Here is a 7,360-nt window from a genome sequence, read left to right on the forward strand (position 1 = left end):
CAAGAGCATTGTCTTTTCTTCTCTCTTTTAGGATTTGTAGTAATAGTATTAACTTTTCCCATAGTAGTATAAGGGTACAATTGTGAATGTTTTGCTTTTTCTATATTTGAATGAATAATACTATTGGAAATTTTGCATTGTTTTTAACAGTTTTTCTTTTTTTTTATAAAATAAAAGAGAACAGACATATCAAGTCAACAATAAATCACAGTTTTTTAATATTACATTTGTACTAATTTCTGCTAATGACATTATGTGGGTTTATTGTTTGGGTTTGAAATGATTTTGAGTTCAACTGAAAGGATGATGAATTGTGTGAGTGATTAGATGTGTGTTACTGTGAGTGAGCAGGAACCAAAGGATAAATTTGTTTTCTACTTAATAGTACCCTATTTCTTCAGTTAGGCAAAGGGGTCCCTCTCTTCAATTTTTGCACAATATTTTGGTAAACAGAATCAATCGTCTTCTGATTTGTTCCTGCTTTGTTACAGGATGGTACTGATGTACAATTGTTTCATTATTCTTTCCAAAACGTATTTTATTGTTTCTCTGATATTCAGTTGGTTCTGGTCCTAATACATGATTACTGTTTTTTATTATTATGACTAAGTTAAAAAATTTATGTGTTGTGTCTTTCAGGAAATGTCGAAGAGGATATAGGTCTTAAGCTCAACGCCAAGAAGACAGAAGTCCTCGTACTTGGAACCAACCCTTCAGCGTGAGACAACACCTGTTGACAACCGCCCTCGGGACCCCACCCACCCCCTCTCACCACACCAAAAGTCAATGCCGTCACCTCCACCTGCTTCAACACCCTCCACAAGACCTTCAAATTGATCCCCCCCGAGTCAAGGAAGACAGTCACCCACACACTCATCACCAGCAGATTGGACTATGGAAACGCACTCTATGCCAGCATCAACAAGTCCCTACCCCGCAAACTCCAGACAATACAGAACACTCGCGCCAGACTCGTCCTCGGCATCCCCCAGTGACCTTCAAGATCCTCACGCACTCCTACAAATACATACCCAACAACGGACCCAAATACCTCAACCACAGAATCAACTGCAACGTACCCAAAAGAAACCTCACACTGGCCGAAACCCCGAGCCTCCACAGAGCCAGAGCAGGCGGAAGATCCTTCTTCCTTCTCTCACATTGCAGCCAAGACCTAGAACAAGCTACCGGCAGACATCTGACTCGCCCTTCCCGGAATACCATCAGGAATTCCCTCAAGACCTGGCTCTTCGGCTAGACAGATCTGCGTATCCCCTCCCTCAGCACCTTGAAACCCTCACGGGTGATTAGTGCGCTAACAATTCCCCTGATTGATTGATTGATTGAGGCCTCATCACCCCATGCCAGACACTTTGGTGTTCTAATGTCTGATTCAGTGGGTCTGCATCGGCTTCGCTTTTCCCAAGACTGAGATACTTTAAATAGGTATTAAAAAAATACAGTCACAGCCTAATGAAGCCAATGATCATTATCCATAAAGAAATAGGCATAGATCAATCAAACAGATGTTTGACCTCATACCAACGGATAAACTGATTAATGCTTTGAACACTCAAGCAAAAGTATTGACGGAAGATTATAAAAAACAGTATTGAAGGAAGGTTAAAAAGAAGTTTGTACAACTTTTAAGGTGCCACCTAGTCCAATGGCAGCAGGGTGCTCTGTAGGAAATGGTAAATAATACTAAAAAAAAAATAGAAACAAACAGATGGCTATTGGGGGGAAGTGAACTAAAATACAGAGAGGCAAATAAGCAAAAAGATGAAGAAATGTGTTTCATTTCTCCAGATAGAGATGCAAATTCAGCAATGAGTAGGGGTAAGTTTCCTAAAGGAAAAGGATTTCAGGTTTTTACTGAAGAGCAAGAGAGAAGGGGATATTCTAATGGAGAGAGAGAACGAGAAATTCATCTGTATAAGGAGACGGTAAAGAAATCCTGTGGAGGGTGTAGCATTGAGGAATCTGAGACCTTCCAAGCACAGTAAGGGTTTGCTCCTAGTAACTCTGGGACCCCTGTAGGCCTATTGCCTATTTACCTAATAGGTAGGTTTTCCTGTTTTCAGTTTCTATTTTTGGTAAATTCTGGTGGGGTTTTTTTCAGTGATTTCAATATCTTAAAAAAACTGTGGTCATCAGTGGTTACACATTTCCGCGCTATTAAAACCAACAGAAACAGTGTTTTCCCGGTGTTTATGGAATACTTTGCTTTTATTATTTCTTGCTTTCTGCACTGATAGTGCATGGTATATAGACAGTATATATAAGGTCCAAATATATTTTTACAAATCAAATTCATTGTACTACACCATAAAATACTTCTTTAATGAGTCTTTGGTCATGCGCAATCACTCTTTCCTTCCCATGTAAACCTTTATCTGTGAAAAAGCCCCCTCAATATTTGCACTTGAGATGGACAACGCAAAAACAGCCAGTACGCAATTTGCTAACTCTGTCCACCTACATAGCTTTCCATTCCAACACTGGTACACCATGAGATTGTGATTATCTGGGACATGTTCTGCAACACATGCATTGAACGGGTGTATATGCCCTCAGAGTTATTAAAGAGGTCAAAAACAAAGCAGTACTTTTCAAAATCCAGAGAAAATTCCCTTTTATGGAAGAGATCTAGAATGTGTGCATCATTTCTCATGCATTGTAAAATAAAATGTCCTGCATTGCTCCTCAACAATTATTTGCTCACCAAGTGGCAAGCATTTTTCCATGGAGCATGTTGCAGTGCCAAAGTTACTAAAAGTGCCTACTCTCAAGGAGATGTTTTACATCTACACCAATTACGCTGAACACTTGTTAGACAAGGGTGGTTTCAGACTCTACTTTTTTGATTATGTCCACTATAGCAATCGTGTTTGCCTGTAAAAATGTAAGAATGCAGTAGAGTACTTTTTTTTACATCACTATCAATATGCGACTGAAGATCCTCACCTTTCTGTAAACGGCTGGCACATAAATAAAATAGCATTCACAACATCTAGAACTGAGAACTCCTGGTTAAATGACATATGGGATGAATCTTTCTTTGATGCAGCGCAAAGCACAACGTGAGAAATATTTGCGTTTGTGTTCCCGCGCATAACGAAACTGTGCACCAGAATGGACTACAAAGTCAATGGCATTCTTCACTAACTCTGAAGATTGCAAATATGCTTTCAGCATACCATATTGCAAGTGGTAAGGAACTCTTACAGGGAAGCACTACAGCTCAGGTATCGATTTTGACAGGTCATCACACAACATTTTCATGTACATAGCTAAATCAACGTAAATACAAACAATACAAACAATATCACTCCAATCTTTGTTCAATTTAGTAAGAACTTTTTGAAGCAGAATTCAAAGTGCCATTGTGTTCCATGTTTTCCAAAAGTCTGGTGCCATGTTTTCACCACTATCCCAGATGCTTGGTGACAGCACTCTTTTCATATGCACCTGTCACTGCACCTTGCATTGAATGTTTAAAGCATGGGGTGTTTGGCAATTCACCTACTATCAATACTGATGTGCTAGAAAAGGGGGCTGATATTTCAAGGGGTTTCACCCATTCTCTGTCTGTGGGTAAATGTGATAGTACATATGGGGAAGATTCTTATGAAATCAGCCATTTTACATATCAGTGAAAGAATCAATTGTAGCCAAAATATAAACTATGATTTTGATATTTCCTGATTCTCTACAGTTTTTAAAATATTCAAAATGACCTAAAACATGCTTCTATACCCTGCAACTTTAGACCAAAGACAACTAAACTGAAAAAAGCCAATGTGGCCTCCCTAAAAAGCAAAATTCAAGCAGAACAGTCTTTCTTGCTGCTACCTTGTATAACAAAGCTACATTGTATTGGCCCTTTCAGGAAGAAATACAAATTACTCTTTCACTCTCCTTTTCCTTTCTGTGAATGGCGTTTAGTTTGTGGTTCTTGCAGTGTTTTTTCAGTGTTTATATGTTTACAGTGGTGAGGGTTATTGCCCTTTTGGTGGGGTTTTATCAGTTATTATAGGTTTAAACCTAAAACAGGATAGCCTACTAATAGGACAGTAGTCTCAGCACAAATGCTTTGTACGTCATACAGGAGATGTTAGAAACAATCCTGTAGTGCTGTTGCAACAAAATTGATGAAAAGAAAGAGGGTGATACATGATGAAGTTTGACACTGAAGCAGTGCTTTTAGAGGAGCCATAATTGATGTTGGAAGTACTGAGAGACTTGTGATATCTCCATCAAGTCTTGAAAAACAAATATTTGTTACTTGAGTTTGTTACCAGGTTTTTGGAGGGAACCAAATACATGCAAACAAAAACACAAATAGTATCAATAATCCATTTTCCTCCAAAAACATTCACAGCCTAGACTTTCAATAGCCTTCAGCATTTTGATTCTTTCTAAAAGCTGAAATGAGCATGCTGGAGTGGAACCAGTTTCCTAATGTGGAATCTAAAGTTCAGATAAGAATCTGGAGAGAAATGTAAGGACTAAACCCAAAAGTCACGAGTGAGGGTGACACCAAGAGCGGCTAGCGAAGAGAGAGAGTGAAGCAGGCAAGAGCTAGATGGACAAGAGATGAGATGTCATTCCATTTTAGAGGAGTTGTGTATGCAGTAAATGCAGTGGTGAATGGTAGCTCCAGGGTCCCTCAATGAATGTCAGTAGGACTGGTCACTTGCAGACATAGCTGGCTATCATCCACATAGCAGTGGATGGGGATGCACGTACCAAGCATTACCTTACCCTGTGGTTCCATGCAAATGTTAAACATTATGGGTGCCAGAATAGAACCTCTAAGGGCACGGGGACAGTCAGGGACATTGATTTTCTTGTATTTCGGAAACAAACACCCCTTTTTCGGCTTGTATCCAAACTACAGAAACAAATGTCAACTGGCTTTCATGAAATGGCTGGAACTGGAGTTTTGACGAAAATACTCCTGTTGTGTTTGTGGAAGAAAGAACTTTCGACAAAATGATCCCTGTCAAGCCAAAAGAGATATCTGGATTGGGCTTATGAAGAAAGACCCTCCTACTGCACCTCCAGTCTGGAGGGCCATCGCCTTAACTTACTGTGACCCCCATAAACAGACCGTACGCCTGCATTGGGAACCAGTGCAAACTCCTTATGTATAAGATCCAAAATCGAAACTCCTCATACTCATCTGATCCAGGTGCAAAGGTCATACAAATGTGAATCAGCCAACACTATTTTCCCTATGTAATGCAGGAAATGCCTGAGGGACAGTACGCGCGTGGGACCATACAGCTATTATACATCAGGACAAACCTACACTGTTTCCTCATTTTGGGCCCTGGTAAACGTTCAGCAGTGGGCTAATTCTTCAAAAACCAGGGATATCCACTGCAAAAACACTGCATCTGTATGGCGAAAGGTAATTTTAGGATTGTAACATTTTATTAATTTCATGAAAGGAGAGAATAGGGAACATCAGTTGTCGCCTACATCCATCGGCCTGCGAGAAATAAGCATTAAAGTTGTAATTCAATTGACATCATCCTGCGCCTACATCCATTGACCGGCGCAGTAGTTAGGAGAACAGGAGGAAAGGGAGGAGAAGAGAGAGTAAAGGGGAATGGGGAAATATAATCCAAATCTACATCAAACATTGGATAAAGAAACAATACGTGCTCATATTGCTAAAGTTGTAGACATCACTCTTTCTTTTCCCCTGGATCCACTGAGGCTGTGGTGGGCGTGATCTCCAGTATGTGTAAATATATCGGGCATGTGAGTTGTTGAAATTCTCCCGAGAGGTGTGTAATGCATGTGGCCCATCTTTTTTCGAATTTGGGTAAAGTGTGGCTAATGATGGCTGTCAATTTTTCCATCCCCAGTAAATCACAAAGTTTGAGCTAGTCCGTATGGGTCGGGATTACATCTGTACCCCAATTTGATAGCAGGACCTGCTTCACTGCACACATCGCTAATGTGATGGCTTTATCCCGTTCAGAGTGTAGTGGATAAGTTAGAACGTTGGGCAACCCAACAATACATGGCTAGGAAAGCAGGGTATTTCAGTGTTGAACATCTTATCAATGTCGGGCAGGACTTCTTTCCAATACCTATGAAGTTTGGGGCAGTGCCACAGTGAATGGGGGAGTGTGCCCGAGTGAGAGCAGTGTCTCCAACACGTATCCGGCCTTCTACTCTACCATAGAGCCAGGCGGGCTGGGGTATAGTACATAATAGGGTTTCTGCGTGCGTGCTCGGTGCAATATATCTAACCATTCCTTATCTGTGAAGCAGCGTTTGCATTCCCACTCCCATCTCTTCCTAGCTTGGGTCTTTAGCGATGAGGTCTGAGTGTTTAAAAATGAGTATATGTCAGACAAAATGTGGGATTTGTCTTTCCGAGATATTTACCTAAAGGGAAATTTTCTTGACATAAAGTAATTTCCGAGATAAGAGCCAGCATTCAAACAACGTTAGTCGTCTACTTGCATGTTGCTTGATTGCAGAAAGAGACACCCAATGTCGAACCGCAAGATAATGCCAGAACTCCGAGTCTGGGAGTCCAAAGTCCTGTTGGAGAGCATCACAGTCCAACAATCCTCGTATGTCAAATAAGTCCCCAATCTTCTTGCGCTGTGCCTCCTGCTAACATGCGAAAGCCTTCTCCGGCATAGCCTCAGGTAAATCCGGATTTCCTATGATGGGTGTAAGCGGAGAGATACACGTGGACAGCTGATGAATGAAGCATACCTTGTCCCAAACCCCAACAGTTGCTCTGACCACTGGCGAGATGTATACTCCCGGCATGCGATGCTTACGCTGTAACCACGGGATCAACCAAATATGCATTCCAGTGATCGCTTGATCCAGGAAGCACCAGTGTTTTCGGTCATCAGGCGCTGCCATTCGACTATATATTGCAACTGAGCAGCCTGATAATATTTTGTCAAATTTGGTATTCCTAAACCCCCCTTGGCAATTGGCAGATATAATGGCTCTTTTGCCATCCGAACCCATTTGCCCGCCAATATGAAGGCTTCAAGAGCAACCTGTAGCTTCTTCAGGATGAGTGGGGGGGGGGGGGGGGCGGCAACGGCATCACCTGCATAAGGTAGAGAATATTTTGCAGCAGGGTCATTTTTACCGCCACGATGCGGCCCACCCAGGAAAGAGTAACCTCCGCCATGATTCAATAAGCGATCTAATGCACCTTTCAAGTCTATCTCTGAGTCATCCACCAGCGCCATGAGACTTTCGAGTGATATGTGCGCTTAACAAATACTCTATGATGATTCAATAAGCGATCTCACGGTGTGCAACAGCTCCGTATAATTATGTGTGATCACGCTTTCTATCGTGG

The 7,360-nt window shown here is 41.4% G+C and overlaps 1 long non-coding RNA gene across 1 annotated transcript in view; it reads left to right on the forward strand.

The window, feature by feature from the left end:
• Window positions 1-2,166, forward strand: part of LOC144824510 (uncharacterized) — a 213,393-nt gene extending 211,227 nt beyond the window's left edge. The window contains exon 3 of the long non-coding RNA XR_013608990.1: window positions 640-2,166. This is a non-coding gene — a long non-coding RNA (uncharacterized LOC144824510). The remainder of the gene's footprint in view (window positions 1-639) is intronic.
• The last annotated feature ends 5,194 nt before the right edge of the window (window positions 2,167-7,360 follow it).

The sequence above is a fragment of the Lissotriton helveticus genome, chromosome 3_1 (genome assembly GCF_964261635.1).
Source record: "Lissotriton helveticus chromosome 3_1, aLisHel1.1, whole genome shotgun sequence".
In the NCBI taxonomy this organism is placed as follows: Eukaryota; Metazoa; Chordata; class Amphibia; order Caudata; family Salamandridae; genus Lissotriton; species Lissotriton helveticus.